At 43.3% G+C, this 21,758-nt stretch overlaps 1 protein-coding gene across 11 annotated transcripts in view; it reads right to left on the bottom strand.

The window, feature by feature from the left end:
• rusc2 (RUN and SH3 domain containing 2) overlaps nucleotides 1-21,758 on the bottom strand; it is a 196,550-nt gene that overhangs the window by 107,009 nt on the left and 67,783 nt on the right. For 2 of the 11 annotated variants that reach the window (XM_068032734.1, XM_068032735.1), the window contains exon 2: nucleotides 12,136-12,192. The exons of the other annotated variants lie outside the window; for them this stretch is intronic. The gene's annotated coding sequence lies outside the window, so the exon portion shown is untranslated. The remainder of the gene's footprint in view (nucleotides 1-12,135; nucleotides 12,193-21,758) is intronic. 11 annotated transcript variants of the gene reach the window in all.

Below are 21,758 nucleotides of genomic sequence, written 5' to 3'. Positions count from 1 at the left end.
ACCAAAGCAGCCTGGATTCAAACTGACCAATCCGGAGAAAGGATTGTGACCGGCAATGGCTGCACGCGAATTAAGTGGCAGCACGTTCTGTAACAATTGGAGCAAAATCAGTGTTGGTTAATTCAGTTATTAGTTCAAAAGTAAAAATTCCATCTATTCAATCGACGAGGAAGGACTCTGCTTCCACCATCTTAAGACGACATATAGGCAGAGACTGGTGTTGGCCTTGAACTCCCTACTTGAGAAATCGAACCAGGTTTTCGCCACTGAACTGAATCTCTATCTTTTCTTGAGTGTTTCTCTGTATGTGTGAGAGAGTGGGTGAAGTTGTGTATATTTTCAGGTGTCGTATAATAAACATTTACCTTTCTTTTAAACTTACGAGAAAACCTGTCATTTATCTGTTTGCCATTAAAATGCTCAAGGGTTAAAACACTTCTTAAAAACACCCTGTCTTTGATCATTTGAAAGGTGAAGAAAGGGGAAACCATATCTATCATCTCCCATCTGCCCGTAACAATTAGTCTATGCGGGCTGTTCTACTGAGCAGCAGCAAGTATATCCTTTGGTTGACAACCCTTCCTGCATGAATTTTAAAAATCTATGATGCTACATTCTGGAGAACTTTGCCATTCAACTGTCTGGTTGCAAACTGGCTCCAAAGATTCTTTTTTATCCCCAAAATAAAATGGATAATGGGGACAAGATGGTGTAAGAAAAAAAATTGTTTTATTTAAAGTTATATTTAAGTATTCACTTAGCATTGCAGCTAATATAACAGCAGCAAAGCAATCATAACGCACAAGCCAATTGCCCAGTAAAACAGGAAATTCCTTGCAATTTCTAGCAGTCATATTGTAACGTTTATCTCTACAGTCAACAGGACGTCACCTAACACTTAGAAACCAATTTCTCGATGTTATGAAACTATGAAAGATGTTTTAGTTCTGCTAATACTATATGTTTATTGAGTTTCATAGAGTCATGACAGCATAGAAGGAAGTCAATCGGCCCATCAAGTCCATGCTAGCTTTCTGCAGAGCAATCCAATCAGTTCCATTCCCCTGCTCTATCCCCATAAGGCAACAAGTTTATTTCCCTCAACTGCTAATCCAATTTCCTTTTGAAATCATTAACCGTCTACACTTCCACCAACCTCAGAGACAACCAGTTCCAGGTCATTACCAGTCACTGCATAACAAAGTTCTTCCTCACATCCTCCCTGCATCACCTGCACAAAATCTTCAATCTGTGTCCCCTAATCCTTGCACCATCAGCTAACGGGAACAACTTTGTCTACCTCATCTAAACCTGTCAATCTTGAACACCTCTATCAAATCTCCCTCAATCTCCTTTGGTCCAAGGAGAAAAACCTCAGCTTCTCCAATCTAAACGAGAACATAGAACAGTACAGCACAGTACAGGCCCTTCAGCCCACGATGTTGTGCCGAACCTTTAACCAACTCTAAGATCAAACTACCTACATACCCTTCAAACTACTATCATCCATGTACCTATCCAAGAGTTGCTTAAATGTCCCTAATGTATCTGCTTCTACTACCACCGCTGGCAGTGCATTCCACGCACCCACCACTCTCTGTGTAAAGAACCTACCTCTGACATCTCCCCTAAACCTTCCTCCAATCACCTTAAAATTATGCCCCCTGGTGAAAGCCCTTTCCACCCTGGGAAAAAGTCTCTGGCTATCCACTCTATGCCTCTCATCGTCTTGTACCCCTCTATTAAGTCACCTCTCATCCTTCTTCGCTCCAATCCAATCTAATCTTGCAGCTAAAATTCCTCATCCCTGGAACCATTCTGGTAAATAACCTCTGTACCCTCTCAAGGACCTTTACATCCTTCCGACAGAGTGGTAGCCAGAACAACTTACCAAAACATGTTAATCTAAACCTTCGGTGTTAAACTGAGGCCTCATCAGTTCAGGTGGATGCAAGAGATCCCATGGCACTATTCAAAGAAGAATAAGGAGCTGTCCTGGTGTCCTGGCTACTATTCATGTCAACCAGCATCAACAAAAATGCATTAATTAATTTCTGTTTATAGGATCTTACTGTGTAAGAGTTGGTTGGATGTTTGTCTACAACAGTGACTGAATTTGGAAAAATAATCTATTGGTTGTAAAGCACTCTTTGACATCCCAAAGTTGTCATAAGGCACGATATGAATGCAAGTTTCATATTTTCTAAGTAATGTACAGAAATGAAAATCACCAAGTACGAAGAAAAAAAAGTTACAATAATTAAAAATTACTGAGCTCTTTTTGTTTTTGATTTTGTTTTCCAATCTAATTTCTTAGGAACTTGGCAAGTTAAAGAGAGAAGAGGACATTTCCCGTTACAGCAGTTAAGCAGCAAGTTACTATGAGTCATGGGCAAATGTGATGCCATGGAGCTTGCTTATTTCCAGAACGTAGTTTTTTTCCCCCTCAATTGGTCACAGGCATTTTCGTTGTTCTTCGCCTCTCCTGGGAATTTGATTGTTTGGGATAGGTTGCACAGTAGGTGGACGGGTTTAACAAGCCTGATGGACTTTTTTTTGCCGCTCGTAGCATTGACTGGGATAACTCTCCTCTGATTCAGACAGGGACCTCACAGACACAGTTTCGTACAAGGTATAACTTAATCAATCCAAAGCCCACAATTTATAATTTTGGGCATCGTTGGCGAGGCCAGCATTTATTGCCCATCCCTAATTGCTCTTGAGAAGGTGGTGGTGAGCTGCCTTCTTGAACCGCTGCAGTCCATGTGAGGTAGGTACACCCACAGTGCTGTTAGGAAGGGAATTCCAGGATTTTGACCCAGCGACAGTGAAGGAACGGCGATATAGTTTCAAGTCAGGATGGTGTGTGGCTTGCAGGGGAACCTGCAGGTGGTAATGTTCCCCTGCATTTGCTACCCTTTTCCTTCTAGTTGGTAGAGGTCGTGGGTTTGGAAGGTGCTGTTTAAGAAGCCTTGGTGTGTTGCTGCAGTGCATCTTGTAGATGGTATACACTGCTGCCACTGTGCGTCAGTGGTGGAAGGAGTGAATGTTTGTGGAGGGGTGCCAATCAAGCGGGCTTTTTTGTCCTGGATGGTGTCAAGCTTCTTGAGTGTTGTTGGAGCTGCACACATCCAGACAAGTGGAGAGTATTCCATCACACTCCTGACTTGTGCCTTGTAGATGGTCGAAAGACTCTGGGGAGTCAGGAGGTGATTTACTCGCTGCAGGATACCTAGCCTCTGATCTGCTCTTGTAGCCATGGTATTTATATGGCTACTCCAGTTCAGTTTCTGGTCAATGGTAGCCCCTAGGATGTTGATAGTGGGGGATTCAGCGAACGTAATGCCATTGAACATCAAGGAGAGATGGTTAGATTCTCTCTTGTTGGAGATGGTCATTGACTGGCACTTGTGTGGTGCGAATGTTACTTGCCACTTATCAGCCCAAACCTGGATCTTGTCCAGGTCTTGCTGCACTTCTACACGGACTGCTTCAGTATCTGAGGAGTCGCGAATGGTGCTGAACATTGTGCAATTATCAGCGAACATCCCCACTTCTGACGTTAGGATTGAAGGAAGGTCACTGATGAAGCAGCTGAAGATGGTTAGGCCTAGGACAATAACCTGAGAAACTCCTGCAGTGATGTCCTGGAGCTCAGATGATTGACCTCCAACAACCACAACCATCTTCCTTTGCACTAGGTATGACTCCAACCAGCGAAGAGTTATCCCCCTGATTCCCATTAACTTCAGTTTTGCTTGGGCTCCTTGATACCATACTCGGTCAAATGCTGCCTCGATGTCAAGGGCAGTCACTCTCATCTCACCTCATGAGTTCAGCTCTTTTTTTCCATGTTTGAACCAAGGCTGTAATGAGGTCAGGAGTTGGGTGGCCCTGGCAGGACCTAAACTGTGTGTCACTGAGCAGGTTATTGCGAAGCAAGTGCCGCTTGATAGCACTGTCGATGACACCTTCCATCACTTTACTGATGATTGAGAGCAGGCTGATGGGTCAGTAATTGGCCGGGTTGGACTTGTCCTGCTTTTTGTTTACAGGACATACCTGGGCAATTTTCCACATTACCAGGTAGATGCCAGTGTTGTAGCTGTACTGGAACAGCTTGGCTAGGGGCATGGCAAGTTCTGGAGCACAGGTCTTCAGTACTGTTGCCGGAATATTGTCAGGGCCCAGAGCCTTTGCAGTATCCAGTGCCTTCAGTATTTTCTTGATATCACGCCAAGTGAATCGAATTGGCTGAAGTCTGGCATCTGTGATGCTGGGGACTTCAGAAGGAGGCCGAGTTGGATCATCAACTCGGCACTTCTGGCTGAAGATTGTTGCAAATGCTTCAGCCTTATCTTTTGCATTGATGTGCTGGGCTCCCCCATCATTGAGAATGAGGATATTTGTGGAGCCTCCTGCTCCAGTTAGTTGTTTAATTGTCCACCACCATTCACGGCTGGATGTGGCAGGACTACAGAGCTTAGATGTAATCGGTTGGTTCTGGGATCGCTTAGCTCTGTCTATCACATGCTGCTTACACAGTTTGGAATGCAAATAGTCCTAGGTTGTAGCTTCACCAGGCTGACACCTCATTTTGAGGTATGCCTGGTGCTGCTCCTGGCATGCCCTCCTGCACTCTTCATTGAATCACATCGGTCTCCTGGCTTAATGGTAATGGCAGAGTGGGGAATATGCTGGGCCATGAGGTTACAGATTGTGGTTGAGTACAATTCTGCTGCTGCTGATGGCCCACAGTGCCTCATGGATGCCCAGTTTTGCATTGCTAGATCTGTTCGAAATCTATCCCATTTAGCACAGTGGTAATGCCACACAACACGATGGACGGTATCCTCAATGTGAAGGTGGGACTTCATCTCCACAAAGACTGTATGGTGGTCACTCTACCAATACTGTCATGGACAGATACATCTGCAGCAGGCAGATTGGTGAGGACAAGGTCAAGTATGTTTTTTCTTCAGAAGAGTGTTCATTTCAGATTCATTATATTGTATTATTCCAATGACAAGTTACTCATATCACATACTCACACTCAAAGACACTCAGCTGGGCCAGTGGTAGTTGTCTGTTCTCCCAAGATGCTGACTAACTAGCCCTATTCAGCATATTTATTTCTATGGTCTAATACTAAAGAAAGCAGAAATCATATTCACTCTTCTCTGGAAACAAACTTCTTATATTCAAAAATTTGACAAAGTTTTTGACTTATTTCTCATCACATAGCATCATAGAAATTGCTGAAGGAAGACCAACGTCCATCTTGTTCTGCTTCTACCATTCTGGCAGTCGTATCATACAACAATAAGGGAGCAGCTGATGAATCATGGCAATTCATCTATCAATTAATCAATAACAGATCTGGACATGAGGTGATAAAAACCCTCAGTAGTAGATATCTTTGGGAACCATTGGTCCCAAGTCACCTGTTCCTCAAGCATGCTGGACTTACCAAATAGCATACCTAAAATTACTCAGATACTGTATCCTGAAATATTAGTTTCAAGATAATAAATCTATCTAATTTGCATCTGAATGAATCAATACTATCTTTTTTTTATTCATTCATGGCATGTGAGCATTGCTGGCAAGGCCAGCATTTATTGCCCATCCGTAATTGCTCTTGGGAGGGTGGTGGCTAGGAATCCTGAGGCGAGTAACTCACCTCCTGACTCCCCAAAGCCTGTCCACCATCTACAAGGCACAAGTCAGGAGTGTGATGGAATACGCTCCACTTGCCTGGATGGGTGCAGCTCCAACAACACTCAAGAAGCTCGACACCATCCAGGACAAAGCAGCACGCTTGATTGGCACCCCATCTACAAACATTCACTCCCTCCACCACCGATGTACAGTGGCAGCAGTGTTATTTTCTAAGTGCATTGTTAAGACTTCCTTAATAATAGGTTCCAGCATTTTCCCGACGACTGATGTCAGGCTAACTGGCCTGTAGTCCCGTTTTCTCCCTCCCTCCTTTCTTGAATAGTGGAGTTACATTTGCTAATTTCCAAGCTGCTGAGATCATTCTAGAATACAGGGAATTTTGGAAAATCATAACCAGGTATCCACTGGTTACCCTCTATTTCTGGTACGTAACTTGTGTCTTCTACTGTGAAGACAGACACAAATTATTTGTTCAATGTCGCTGCCATTTCCTCATTCCCCATGATAATTTCTCCTGCCTCTGCTTCTAAGGGAGCAACATTTACTTTAGCTACTCTCCTCCTTTTGATATATTTGTAAAAGCTCTTGCAATCGCTTTTCATATTCCCCACTAGTTTACTCTCATATTGTATTTCTTCCTTTATCATCAACTTTTTGGTGGCCCTTTGATGGTTTTTAAAACACTCTCAATCCCCAGTTTACTATTATTCATAACATTATAAGCCTCTTCTTTTAACCTAATATTATCCTTAACTTCCTTAGTAAGCCACGGATGGAGCTTTCTTGTTGAGTTTTTTTTTAATGGAATATATTTTTGTTGATCATTTTGAATTGTTTATTTAAATGTTTCTCACTTTTTATTTAGCACCATACCTTTCAGTCTATTTACTAAAGCAGTCACAGTATACCACCTGCCCTGCCATGTCTGTCTGTCCTTATTTATTTATTTGATTACTCTACTAAATTAATAACTAGTTTGCTAAATTAATAGTAAGTTACAGTCTCCTAGATTAGAGATAAAAAGAACACTCACCAGCTACTGGAGGTAAAACAAAAAGAATAAAAAGCAGCAATTCCTTCCCTCTCTGCACTGAATTCCCACTTGCACCAAAATACCCAGCTTTGCACCAGGTTCACAAAGCACTCTGTTCCCAGATCACTGGAGTGTATTTGATGTGTGTGCCCATTGAGGAGAAGCATGAAATTGCATAAGATGAGGGTTAACATGCAACTGTACTCATCTCCCTGAAGTGTGGTGACCAGAACTGGACGCAATACTCCAGTTGGGGCTTAACCAAAGCTTTATAAAATTTCCCTGTTTTTGTACTCAATACCTCTATTTATGAAGTCCAAGATCCCATATGCTTTACTAACCGCACTCTCAATATGTCTTGCCACCTTCAAAGATCAATGCACATGAACCCCAGGTCTCTCTGTTCCTGCACACACTTTAGAAAAAAACTGCTGAAAAACTGTTACACAGATTCACAGCAATTTGAAGTATCGAACAGTTGATTATCATCTGGCGCAGGAAATGTGAAACTGAGAGTGGCTAACTGAGGTCACAATGGCAAAAAAGAGGCATTTATATACTGTCTTTCATGTCCTCAGGATGTCACAAGTATTTTACAGCTAATGCAATAACTTTTTGAAGTGCAACGGCAAATTTCATAGACTCTTACAGCACAAATGGAGTCCTAATTAGTCCCATTCCCCTGCTCTTTGGCCGTAGTCATACATTTTTTTCAAATTTATATCCAATTGGTTTTTCAAATTCACCACCAAGTCTACTTCCCCTACTGTCTCAGACAATGCCAGTTCATAACAACATATTTTTATTTATTTTAGAGATACAGCACTGAAACAGGCCCTTTGGCCCACCGAGTCTGTGCCGACCATCAACCACCCATTTATACTAATCCTACATTAATCCCATGTTCCTACCACATCCCCACCTTCCCTTAATTCCCCTACCTATACTAGGGGCAATTTACAATGGCCAATTTATCTATCAACCTGCAAGTCTTTGTACTGTGTTTAAAAAATTCATCTCATCTCCCTTCTCGGCTTTTGCCAATTACCTTATCTGTGTTCTCTGGTAACCAACACTCCTCTTGCTGGAAACAGTTTCCACTTATTTATTCTCATCAAAACTCTTCACAATTGTGATCACATCTATTAAAATTCCCTTCAACTTTCACTGCTCTAAGGAGAACAGATCCAGCTTCTCTCATCACTCCACATAACTGAAGTCCTTTATCCCTAGCACCATTCTTGTAAATCTCCTCTGCACCATCTCCATGGCCTTGACCTCCTTCCTAAAGAGGGCTGCCTGGAAATGAGCACAATACTCCAGCTGAGACCTAACCAGAGTGCACAGCAATGTACCACAAACATCAATGAGATGATTGGCCAGCTAATCTGTTTTTGGTGGTGCTGGTTGAGGAATAAATGCTGGCCAGGACACCAAAAATATTCCTTGCTCTTGTTGGATTAATGCCAAGGGGTCGTCTATGTGCACCCAAGAGGCCCACGTGGTTTAATATCTCAACTGGAAGACTGCACCAGTGACAATGCAGTACTCCTTCAGTATGGCATTTGCGTGCAAACATGTGCTCAACACGTGTAAAAGTTACCACAAACCATGCTTGCCAATGCATACTCTTCTAAATTTCCTCCACCTAACCCCCACACATTAAGTTGGCTGACTGTATGACTGTGCCCATGGGAAATACGACTGCGCCCATGTGAAATACAAGACCGATTTAGTTCATTCTACTACCTCCAAATTAGGACGTAGGGCCCAGGTACACTCCACAAATGCCAGTACAAATAATTCCATCACCATCCTTTCCATAGATATGCCTCCATAATATAGAAAATCCTCACAAACGTCTCCAGCCTACATACCTTATTATGCAGGGAGAGTGAGACCTGGGGGCTGTAAGTACACAAGTATTTGAAGGTGGCAAAACAGGTTGAGAAGGTTGTTTACAAGGCATATGGGATCTTTCGCTTTATAAATAGACGCCTGGAGTGAAAAAGCAAGGAAGTTATGCTAAATCCTTATAAAACACTGGTTAGGCCCTGGCTGGAGTATTATGGCCAATTTCAGGCACCAGACCTTCAGAAGGATTTCAAGGCCTTGGGAAATATACTAGAATGGGATCAGGGATGAAAGACTTCAGTTACGTAAAGACAAGTAAAACTGGGGTTGTTCCCCTTGCAGCAGAAAAGGTTGAGGGGAGATGTGATAGAGGTGTTCAAGATCACGAGGGGTTTTGATCGAGTAAATAAGAAGAAAATAAGAAGAAAGTGTTTCCAGTGGCAGGAGTAAACAGAGGACACAGATTTATGGTATTTGGCAAAAGAACCAGAGGTTGCATGAGGAAGAAAATTTAAGCAGCGAGTTCTTGTATGTTCAAAAAGCTGGTACAGGCATGATGGTTGAAAAGCCCCCTTATTTCCAGTACAATTTCATGACTTTGAAATTATAAGCACATCAGCATAAAATTCAAAGTATAGAAGAGATCTGCGAGCAAGACTCACACTACAAAAGAAACATCCATATCTAATGCAAATTCGTCAACACAAATTCATGCTGCATCTCAAACTGACTTGAAAAATATCACAGACAGCCCACAATTTTCCAGCCATTAAAAACTGAATGGACAGAAAACCACAGGCTAACATGCACACCATCAGAAAACCCCAGTCTGCCTGTATTTCACAGGAGCTGCTAACAGATTCACCCTTTCAGGCATACCGCTACACTGCACATATTCTAGCCATGCTCATAAATTCAGAAAGCTAGTTTATCAAGTAATTTAGGGGAGGCGGTGGAGTAGTGGTAATGTCACTGGACTAGTAATCCAGAGCCCAGGCTAATGCTCCAGGACATGGGTTCGAATCCCACCACCAGATGGTGAAATTTGACTTCAATTAATAAATCTGGAATTAAAAGCTAGTCTAATGGTGACTATGAAACAATTGTCGATTGTTGTAAAAACTCATCTGGTTCACTAATGTCCTTTAGGGAAGGAAATCTGCCGTCCTTACCTGGTCTGGCTTACATATGACTCCAGGCCCACAGCAATGTGGCTGACTCTTAACTGCCCTCTGAAATGGCCTAGCAAGCCACTCAGTTCAAGGGTAATTAGGGATGAGCAATAAATGCTGACCTAGCCAGTGACACCCACATCCAATAATGAATAACAAAAAACATCTACAGTGCAACCCACCGCCATAGAACCTCTTCTTTCTGATCTGTTTTTATTATTTTCTCATTCTCTCCCTCTCTTTTCCCATGTTTCATGCCCCTTTGCTTTTCTTTCCATTTCCTCAACCTATTTTTTTCTCTCTCACTCTCATTTAGTTTAAATCATCCCCTGCAGCACTGTTCAGATGCAGGGCACTATGGTCCCAATGTTCTAAGAATCTGAACCCTCCTGTGCCATTTCTTCAGTAAAGAATTTATCTCCTTTATCTTACTATTTCTATACTGCCTAAAATGTGGCATCAGGAGTAAGTCTAATGTTAGAACCTTTTAGGTCATGTTTCTAATCAACCAGCAACCTTAACAGCAAGAACATTTTTAAAATCTAGTCAAAAATACAGTATCTTAAGAGCCACAATGCTGTTACTTAAGTCCTGATAATAATGAAAAACAAAAGAGATTTTTTTGGCAAAGGTAAGGTGCTTTTATTAAAATGCCTCTCAAGATTTGATTTTTTGCTGTTGGCGAATTTCTTACTGCAGGAACAAAGAACAAAGAAATGGCTGACCAACTAAATGCATACTTTGGTTCTGGCTTCACAAAGGAGGACACAAATATCATACCAGAAATAGAGGGAGGAACTGAAGGAAATCAGTATTAGTAGAGAAATGGTGTTGGGGAAATTGATGAGATTGAAGGCCGATAAATCCCCAGGGCCTGATAATCTACATCCCAGAGTACATATGGAAGTGGCCCTCGAAATAGTGGATGCATTGGTGGTCATCTTCCAAGATTCTATAGACTCTGGAACAATTCCTACAGATTGCAGGGTAGCTAATGTAACCCCACTATTTAAAAAGGGAGGTAGAGAGGAAACAGGGAATTATAGACCAGTCAGCCTGACGACAGTAGTGGGGAAAATTCTAGAGTCCATTATCAAAGATTTTACAGCAGAGCACTTGGAGAACAGTGGTAGAATCGGACAGAGTCAGCATGGATTTACGAAAGGGAAATCATGCATGACAAATCTACTAGAATTCTTCGAGGATGTAACGAGTAGAGTTGATGAGGGACAGCCAGTGGATGCGGTTTATTTGGACTTTCAGAAGGCTTTTGATAAAGTCCCACATAAGAGAAGGCAAATGGTATGTTGGCCTTCATAGTGAGAGGATTCGAGTACAGGAGCAGGGATGTCTTGCTGCAATTATACAGGGCCTTGGTGAGGCCACACCTGGAATATTGTGTGCAGTTTTGGTCTCCTTATCTGAGGAAGGATGTCCTTGCTATAGAGGGAGTGCAGCGAAGATTTACCAGACTGATTCCTGGGATGGCGGGACTGACGTATGAAGAGAGATTGAGTCGGTTAGGATTATATTCGCTGGAGTTCAGAAGAGTGAGGGGGGATCTCATAGAAACCTATAAAATTCTAACAGGACTTGACAGGGTAGATGCAAGAAGGATGTTCCCGATGGTGGGGGAGTCCAGAACCAGGGGTCATAGTCTAAGGATACGGGGTAAACCTTTAAGGACTGAGATGAGGAGAAATTACTTCACCCAGAGAGTGCTGAGCCTGTGGAATTCGCTACCACAGAAAGCAGTTGAGGCCAAAACATTATATGTTTTCAAGAAGGCGTTAGACATAGCTCTTGGGGCGAAAGGGATCAAAGGATATGGGGGGAAAGCGGGAACAGGTTACTGAGTTGGATGATCAGCCATGTTCATAATGAATGGCGGAGCAGGCTCGAAGGGTCGAATGGCCTACTCCTGCTCCTATTTTCTATGTTTCTAAATAAGACACACAGGGAGGCCAGCCAAATTTGGGATGAATGCGAATGAATCAGTCCATGCATTTTGAAATTTTCGATTTTCATCTTCGATTTTACTCTTCTTTGTAGCCATTTCAACCCCTCTAAATTTAATTTGAAAAAAATTGGCATAATTAAATGCAGTTTAAGAAAATGTCTCTTGACCTTTATATTCCACACAGTACTACTGATGAATGTCACAAACCCCTGTTTCCTCTAAGAAATTTACATTTTGTTTGTAGCAAAACAGCCTCAAAATAAGGGCCACAGTTAGTTCCTTTACTGATGTGTACATCTGCGAGCGACTCACATGATCGGCGAGCGGGCAACAGCTGGAAAGAGTCGGGTGCGGCGGCAGCAGCAGCGGACCTGTGAGGAACCAACTACTGGAGACTGTATAATGCAAGATCCAAGCTCGGGGCCTTCACTTACCTGGAGGTAGTCGGGAGCGGCAGTGGCAACGGCAGATCTGCAAAGAACTGACTCCCTCTACACGCCAGAGTTTGAAAAACAAAGAAGAAAAAAAAAAAAATCAAACCGTGACATCACAGGAAAGCAGTGAGTTGATTGGCTGGTGAGTATTTGTTCCCTAGGCACGGAGTCTAAACAACTGGGAGTTTAAAAACATTAACACTATTAAGTAAGAGTAACTGCTGTTAGAGAGTGTAAATAGCTGGAAAATTAGGGAAAAAGTTTTTTTTAAACCCTCAAATAGCTACCTTTTAATTGGTAAGGTTAGTATTACAAAGGTTTAAGTCAGTGTAATTTATTCGTAATTACTAATTAGAAAGTGCTGCTTTGACAGAATTGAAGCTGCGAATTTAGTGTGTGAGTGAGTTCAGTGACAAGGGGAAGGAGGTGCTCATTTGTCTTTTTCTACCTTTTCAGCCTCCAGTATTTGGGTCTTACTTTGGTACGGGGGGAAGCTGATTGGTGAGTAACTGGTAAGTTATTCTACTTATTCCACTGACAATAATTAATTTGTAAAGTTAAGGTATAGAAGGGCAGCTAGGCTGAGTGGAAAGTGCTCCTGTTGTATGTGGGAACTTGTGGATGCACCATGTGTCCTTCACAAACACATCTGCAGGGAGTGTCACCAACTGCAGAAGCTTGATCTCTGGGTTTCAGAACCTGATTGGCAGCTGGAGACATGTGGTACAACCGTGAGACAGAGAACTACGTGGATTACACGTTGAGGGAGGTGGTCGCAGCACAGGTTAAGAATGTGCAGGCAGAGAGGGAATGGGTGACTGCCAGGCAGTCAGAGAGAACCAGGCAGGTAGTGCAGGAGTCCTCTAAGTCGATCTCGCTTGCTAACCAGTTTCCCATTTTGGATACCAGTGAGGGCGATGGTTCGTCAGAGGAGTGCAGCTAGGGCCAAGTCTGTGGCACCGCGGGTGGCTCAGCTGCACAGGAGAGGAGAAAGAAGAGTGGAAGGGCAATAGTGATAGGGGATTCATTAATTAGAACAGACAAACATTTCTGTGGCCATAGATATGACTTTAGGATGGTTCCAGGGTCAAGAATGTCACAGGGCAGCTGCAGGACATTCTCCTGGAGGATGGTGAACAGCCAGAGTTCGTGGTCCACATTGGTACCAATGACACAGGTAGGAAGAGGGATGCGGTCCTGAAAGCAGAGTTTAGGGAATTAGGAAAGAAATTAAAAAGCAACAACTCAAAAGCAGTAATCTCAGGATTACTCCCAGTGTCACGTGCTAGTGAGCATAGGAATAGGAGGATTGAGTGATTGAACACATGGTTGGAGAATTGGTGCAGGGAGGAGGGCATCAGATTTCTGAGGCAATGGGACCTGTTCTGGGGTAGGTGGGACCTGTACAAGATGGACGTGTTGCACCTTAGCAGGACCGGGACTAACATCCTCGTCGGCAGATTTGCTAGTGCTGTTGGGGAGGGTTTAAACTAGATTGGCAGGGGGTTGGGAACCTGAGAGGGAGCTCATATTGGAGGGAAGCAAAACTGTTAACAGGAAGCAGAAAAGTAGTGTAAGCGAAATTAGAAGGCAGACGAAATGAAGGCAAATATCAAATAGGATCAGAATGAGGAATAATGTTAAGACAAAGTTAAGGGCACTCTATCAGAATGCATGCAGCATTCGCAACTAGGTAGATGATTTGAAGGCACAAATAGAGGTAAATGGGTATGATTTAATTGTCATTACAGAGATATGGTTACTGGGTGATCTCAGATTTCCAGCATCCACAGTATTTTGCTTTTATTACTTGGAAAATAATGATACAATTGGGCACGGTCAACATGGATTTATGAAAGGGAAATCATGTTTGACAAACCTACTGGAGTTTTTTGAGGATGTTACTTGTAGCATAGATAAAGAACCAGTAGATGTGCTGTATTTGGATTTTCAGAAGGCGTTTGATAAGGTCCCATACGGGAGGTTAGTGAGCAAAATTAGAGCACATGGGATTGGGAGTAATATAATGGCATAGACTGAGAATTGGCTAACAGACAGGAAACAGAGAGTAGGAATAAACAGGTCATTCTAAAGCTGGCAGGCTGTGACTAGTGGGGTACTCCAAGCATCAGTACTGGGCCACAGCTGTTCACAATCTATATCAATGATTTGGATGTGGGGACCAAATGTAATATTTCCAAATTTGCTGATGACACAAAATTAGGTGGGAATTTAAGTTGTGAGGAGGATGCAAAGAAGCTTCAAGTGAACATGGATAGGTTAAGTGAATGGGCAAGAACATGGCAAAGGGAATATAAGCATCCACTTTCGTAGAAAAAAACAGAAATGCAGAGTATTTCTTAAATGGTGAGAGGCTGGGAAGTGTTGATATCCAAAGGGACCTGGGTGTCCTGGTTCATGAGTCACTAAAAGCTAGTATGCAGGTACAGCAAGCAATTAGGAAGGCTAAAGGTATGTTGGCCTTCATTGTAAGGGGATTTGAGTACAGGAGTAAAGATGTCTTGCTGCAATTGTCTAGAGCCTTGGTTAGACTGCACCCGGAGTATTGTATATAGTTTTGGTCTCCTCATCTACTTGCCAAAGAGGGGATGCAGTGGAGGTTCAGCAGACTAATCCCTGGGACGGCGGGATTGTTTTATGAGGAGAGATTGCAGAAACTGGGACTGTATTCTCAAGAGTTTCAAAGAATAAGAGGTGATCTCATTGAAACTTACAAAATTCTTACAGGGCGTGACAGGATTAGATGTGGATAGGATGTTTCCTCTGGCTGGAGAGTCTAGAACCAGGGGACACAGTCTCAGAATAAGGGGCAATGCAATTAAGACTGAGATGAAGGTGGTGAATCTTTGGAATTTTCTACCCTAGAGGGCTGTGGAAGCTCAATCATTGAGCATGTTCAAGACAGAAATCAATAGATTTCTGGATACTAATGACATCAAGGGATATGGGGATAGTGGGGAAAAATGGTGTAGAGGTAGATGATCAGCCATGGTCTGTTTGAATTGCGGAGAAGGCTCGACAGACTGAATGGCCTACTCCTGCTCCTATTTCCTATGTTCCAATGTCACATCAGCCATTAACGCGATGGCGCATGATGTCAATTTGCTTGGAAAACAGTGCAACTGTAACTTGCTATGACTTTTGATCCAAGCAAGTTTGATGGAATTTCATATTTTTGAAATGAAACATTTCACAAGTTCCAGCTGTTACATGTTAAAATATCCATCGCCAAGGAGATTTTTTAGATATCTGATATTCTTTTAAAATTAGAAACACATTTCGATAACTATTTTCTAAAAATTGGTGAGGAGAAAAAATGGGTTTGATAGATCAAAGTCGGGAGCTGTACAAGTAGTTAATCAGCTGCATGGGCTCCAGAGGCACAGGTTACTGATTCCTGTCCTAGTTGCTGAAACTCCTTTTGCAGGACGTCAATTCTCTTTTTTCCTATGTCACTGATTCCAGTATGAATCATGAATTTGGATGCTTCTCTTCCCTTTCTAAAATCTTTTGCATCCACTCAATGGTACTCTTTACACTGACACAGAGGAGGCAACATACATTTGGGACTGCCTATTCCTCTAAATAAGGAATACTCTGCTATTACTGCCTCTCTACACTCCATTCCCCTTCTTTGGCAATTACTTGCGATATAGTTTTGCTTATGGTTGCTGACCTCTAGCAGGTACAAAATATAATTAATCAAAAAGGCTACTGCAATGCTGACCTTTATATAGGAACATAGGACTTAGAAGCAGAAGTAGGCCATTCGGCCCCTCGAGCCTACTCAGCCATTCGATAAGATCATCTGTCCATGACAGTATTGGTAGGAGTGACCACCGCACAGTCCTTGTGCAGACGAAGTCCCACCTTCACAATGAGGATACCCTCTATCATGTTGTGTGGCACTACCACTGTGCTAAATAGGATAGATTTCGAACAAATCTCGCAATGCAAAACTGGGCATCCATGAGGCGCTGTGGGCCATCAGCAGCAGCAGAACTGTACTCAACCACAATCTGTAACCTCATGGCCTGGCATATCCCCCACTGTGTGGCGGCACAGTGACGCAGTAGTTAGCACTGCAGCCTCACAGCTCCAGCGACCCGGGTTCAATTCTGGGTACTGCCTGTGTGGAGTTTGCAAGTTCTCCCTGTGTCTGCGTGGCTTTCCTCCGGGTGCTCCGGTTTCCTCCCACATGCCAAAGACTTGCAGGTTGATAGGTTAATTGGCCATTATAAATTGCCCCTAGTATAGGTAGGTGATAGGGAAATATAGGGACAGGTGGGGATATGGGATTAGTGTAGGATTAGTATAAATGGGTGGTTGATGGTCGGCACAGACTCGGTGGGCCGAAGGGCCTGTTTCAGTGCTGTATCTCTAAACTAAACTAAACTAAACACTCTACCATTACCATCAAGCCAGGAGACCAATCCTAGTTCAATGAAGAGTGCAGGAGGGCATGCTGGGAGCAATACCAGGTATATCTCAAAATGAAGTGTCAACCTGAAGCTACAACCCAGGATTACTTGCATGCTAAACAGCATAGAATCTAAGGAAGTTTGGAAGATTATAACCAATGCCTCTATCTCTGCACCCACTTCTTTTAAGATCCTAGGTTGCAGGCCATCTGGTCCTGGGGACTTGTCAGCCTTTAGGTCTAATAGTTTTCCCAACACCTTTTCCCAATTGATGGTGGTTGTTTTAAGCTCCTCCCTCCCTTTCACCTCTTGATTTTCAAGTATCTTTGGGAAGTTATCTAATCTTCTACAGTGAAGACAGACACAAAATAACTGTTCAATGCCTCCACCATTTCCTTGTTTTCCATTATCAATTCCCCAGACTCACTCTCCAGAAGACCAACACTAGCTTTAGTTACTATTTTCCTATTTTAAATACTTGTAGAAACTCTTACAATCTGTTTTTACATTACTAGCTATCTTTCTCTCATGCTTTACTTTCTCAGTTTTCTTTTTTAGTCATGCTTTGCTTAAAATCTGTCCAATCTTCTGAACTACCACTCATCTTTGCAGATTTACATGGTGTTTGATACTATCCTTAACATTCTTATTTAGCCACAAATGATGCATCCTTTTCAAAGAGTCGTTCTTTTTGACTGGGATAAATCTTTGCTGAGAGTAATTAAATACCATCCTTAAAAGTCTGCCATTACATCTCTACTGTCCTACCTTTTAACCTAGTTTCCCAGTTCACTTTAGCTAGCTCTGCCATCATGCCCTTATAATTACCTTTATTTAGGTTTAAAACACTAGGCTTAGGCTCACACTTTTCCCTTTCAAACTGAACGTGAAATTCTATCATGTTATGATCGCTGTCGCCTAGAGGCTCCTTTACCGTGAGGATATTGATCAATCCTGTTTCATTGCACATTACCAGGTGTTAAATAGCCTGCTCCCTGGTTGGCTCTAGAACATACTGCTCTAAGAGGGCTATCTAAAGGACTAGAATACAAGGAAGCAGAAGTTATGCTACAGCGATACAAATCCCTGATTAGGCCACACTGTCACTGGTTAGGTCACTACTGTGAGCAGTTCTGGGCACCACCAATATTCTCCCTAAGGTTCATGTGTGCGTTGATGTGCAGCGGCAGAAAGTAATGTGCAGGCCCCTTCAATGAACACATGGCCAGGAAAACAAATTTAAAGGTACTACACACTGAAATGAACAAGCCACGCACTATAAAAGAAAATTATTGCTGAAAACAGAGACACTTTGTCGGTGCTTTTTGGCTTGCACTCATCAGGACAACTCGCAAGAATACCAATGTAAGGGAAAGCAATAAATTTATACTGTATGGGAAGACAGTGCTAATTGGTTGGCAAGTGGATTCGGATTGGTAGAGGCATGACCATGGAGAATGCACCAGTTTATGGTGACTGACAGTTAACTACCAAGCTTTGTTTGAAATTTAAACCAGGCAGCTTGACTCTGATTGGTCAATGCATTACCCTGAGGAATGAACCAGCGAATGGCTGTGAATTATTTTGTTTAGCTGAAACAGGCGCAATGTACTCATGCTCTGCTTGCAGCTGCTCCTTGTTATTACAGAATTGGCTTAAAGCAGTTTTCTAGGGCTAGAGTCAGTCAGGATAAAAGTGGGCCATCTTACAGTGCTGACCTTGTTTGCACTGGAATGCTGACTTGGGGTGCATTAGAGTGTTAAAGTGGAAGTTTTGTAAGTGAGGAAGTTCGGTGAGGAGGGAGCGAGGAGCTCCTTTCATTTCCTCCCTGTCCTCAGAGTGAGGGGAGCCGAGAATTTCCAAAGAGCACAGCTGACTGGTGAGTAAGTCCTGGTGGGTATTTTTCAAAGTGGATTGAATTGTAAGTCATTGTTTTAGCAAGACTTAGTTGTTTTTTTAAATTATAAATTCTAAAGTTTTAACTTTAAAGGGTTTAGTCATGGCAGGAGAGCTTGAAGCCATGGTTTGCTCCTCTTGCTGCATGTGAGAATCCAGGAACATTTTCAGTCCCAGGGACCAGCATGTGTGCAAGAAGTGTGTCCAGCTGCAGCTCCTGGAAGCTCGGGTTTCAGAGCTGGAACGGCGACTGGAAACACTGTGGAGCATCCGCGATACTGAGAGCATTGTGGATAGCACGTATAGAGGTGGTCACACCGCAGCTGAAGGGACTTGAGGAAGGAAGGGAATGGGTGACCACCAGGCAGTCCAAGAGAATCAGGAAGGTAGTTTAGGAATCCCCTCGGGTCCCGCTTGCAAATCGGTATTCCATTTTGGAGGCTGATGAGGCTGGTTCCTCCAGGGAGTGTGGACAGAGCCAAGCTTCTGGCACCGCAAGCAGCCTGTCTGCACAGGAAGGGGGAAAGAGAGGAAGAGCAATAGTAATAGGGGATTCTATAGTCAGGGGAACAGATAGGTGCTACTGTGGCCGTCAACGTGACTCCAGGATGGTGTTCTGCCTCCCTGGTGCCAATGTAAGGGAAAGCAATAAATTTATACTGTATGGGAAGACAGTGATAATTGGTTGGCAAGTGGATTCGGATTGGTAGAGGCATTACCATGGAGAATGCACCAGTTTATGGTGACCGACAGTTAACTACCAAGCTTTGTTTGAAATTTAAACCAGGCAGCTTGACTCTGGTCAATGCATTGCCCTGAGGAATGAACCGGGATGTCAGTGAACGGCTGCAGTGCATCCTGAAGGGGGAGGGTGATAAGGCAGAGGTCATGGTATATGTTGGTACCAATGACATAGGTAGAAAGAGGGATGAGGTCTTGCATCAAGAATTCAGGGAGTTAGGCTAAAAAGCAGGACCTCTCAGGTTGTAATCTCTGGATTACTCCCACTGCCACGTGCTAGCGAGTACAGAAACAGGAGAATAGCGCAGATGAATGCGTGGCTTAAGAGTTGGTGCAGGAGGGAGGGTTTTAGATTCCTGGACCACTGGGGCTGTTTCTGGGGAAGGTGGGACCTGTACAAGTGGGACGGTCTACATCTGAACCAGAGGGGGACTAACATCCTTGCTGGCGGGTTTGCTAGTGCTGGTGGGAGGAGTTCAAACTAATTTGTCAGGGGGAGGGATGCAGACTCCTAGCAGAATAGGGACACAGCTAAACACAGGAAAGCGAACAAGTCAGAGGGAATATAGCGGCAGTAGGTTTCAAGGGAATAAGACCAGGATGGAAGGCCTCTACTTTAATGCCAGGAGTGTTGCAGGTAAAACGGATGAGTTAAGGGCAATGATAGACACGTGGAATTGTGATATAGTAGCCATCAAGGAGCCATGGTTGAGGGAGGGGCAGGATTGGCAGCTCAATATCCCGGGATATAGAATTGTCAGGCGAGACAGAGGAGGGGGTAAAAGAGGAGGGGGCATTGCAATATTAGTTAAGGAGTCAGTTACTGCAGTAAGGAGAGACGATATCTTGGAGGGGGCATCAAATGAAGCTTTCTGGGTAGAGTTTAGGAATAAAAAAGGGACAGCCACATTGCCAGGTGTTTATTATAGACCCCCAGATAGTCAGCGGGAAATTGAGGAGCAAATATGTGCGCAATTTGCAGAGGTGTGTAAAAATAATAGGGTAATTATATTTGGTGATTTCAACTTTCCCAACATTAATTGGGATAGTCATCGTGTTAAGGGCTTAGATGGAGTGGAGTTCTTAAAATGTATACAGGAGAACTTTTTAGTTCAATATGTAGAGGATCCAACAAGGGAGGGTGCAGTGCTGGACCTAATTCTGGGGAATGAAGCCGGACAGGTGGTTGATGTGTTCGTGGGGGTGCATTTTGGTGATAGCAACTACAACATGGTACAATTTAAGCTTGTTATGGAGAAAGAAATAAACAAGTTGCAAAAAGAGGTTTTGGATTGGGGGAGAGCGAATTTTAGTAAAATAAGGCAGGATCTGGCCAAGGTAGACTGGAAAGAGTTACTTGTTGGGAAATCTACAGAAGAGCAGTGGGGGGCATTCAAAAAGGAAATGGGGAGGGTACAGGCCCAACATGTTCCCTCGAGGGTAACAGGTAGGAGCAACAAGCCCAGAGAACCATGGATGACCAGAAACATTCAGGGTGCGATGAGAAGGAAAAGAGAGGCTTTTAGCAAATACAAGGAGAGAAAATCAATGGAAGCATTAGTGGAGTAAAGAAAGTGTAGGATGGAGCTTAAGAAAGCAATTAGGAGAGCAAAGAGGGGATATGAGAAAGCTCTGGCGGGTAAAAGTAGGGAAAATCCCAAGATATTCTATAAGTATATCAATGGGAAGAGGATAACCAGGGCAAGAGTAGGACCCATTAGGGACCAAGGGGGAAATCTGTGGGTGGAGCCAGAGGACATTGGTAGGGTGTTGAACGAATACTTCACATCTGTCTTCACCCAAGAGAAAGAGGATGTAGATATGGAACTCAGAGACAGAGACTGTGAGGTTCTTGAGCAAATTGTCATAGGGAGTGACAAGGTATTGGAGGTTTTGGAAGGCTTAAAAGTGGACAAATCTCCAGGTCCGGACGATTTGTGTCCCAGGATGCTGTGGGAGGTGAGGATGGAGATTGCAGGGGCTCTGACCCAAATTTTTAATTCCTCTCTGGCCACAGGGGAGGTGCCAGAGGACTGGAGAACAGCTAATGTGGTCCCACTATTTAAGAAAGGTTAAAAGCAAAATACTGCGGATGCTGGAAATCTGAAACAAAAACAAGAAATGCTGGATTCACTCAGCAGGTCTGGCAGCATCTGTGGAAAGAGAAGCAGAGTTAACGTTTCGGGTCACTGACCCGAAACGTTAACTCTGCTTCTCTTTCCACAGATGCTGCCAGACCTGCTGAGTGAATCCAGCATTTCTTGTTTTTATTTAAGAAAGGTTGTCGAGTTAAGCCAGGGAACTACAGACCAGTGAGTCTCAAGTCAGTGGTAGGAAAACTATTGGAGAAAATTCTGAAGGAGAGAATCTATCTCCACTTGGAGAGGCAAAATTTGATTAGGATTAGTCAGCATGGCTTTGTCAGAGGGAGGTCATGTCTAACAAATTTGATTGAATTTTTTGAGCATGTGACCAGGTGTGTAGATGAGGGTAGTGCAGTTGATGTAGTTTACATGGATTTCAGCAAAGCCTTTGACAAGGTCC

The sequence above is a fragment of the Heterodontus francisci genome, chromosome 1, assembly GCF_036365525.1.
Source record: "Heterodontus francisci isolate sHetFra1 chromosome 1, sHetFra1.hap1, whole genome shotgun sequence".
NCBI classification, from domain to species: Eukaryota; Metazoa; Chordata; class Chondrichthyes; order Heterodontiformes; family Heterodontidae; genus Heterodontus; species Heterodontus francisci.
Note: the sequence above shows the minus strand (reverse complement) of the source record. Positions and strands in the feature narration are given on the sequence as shown.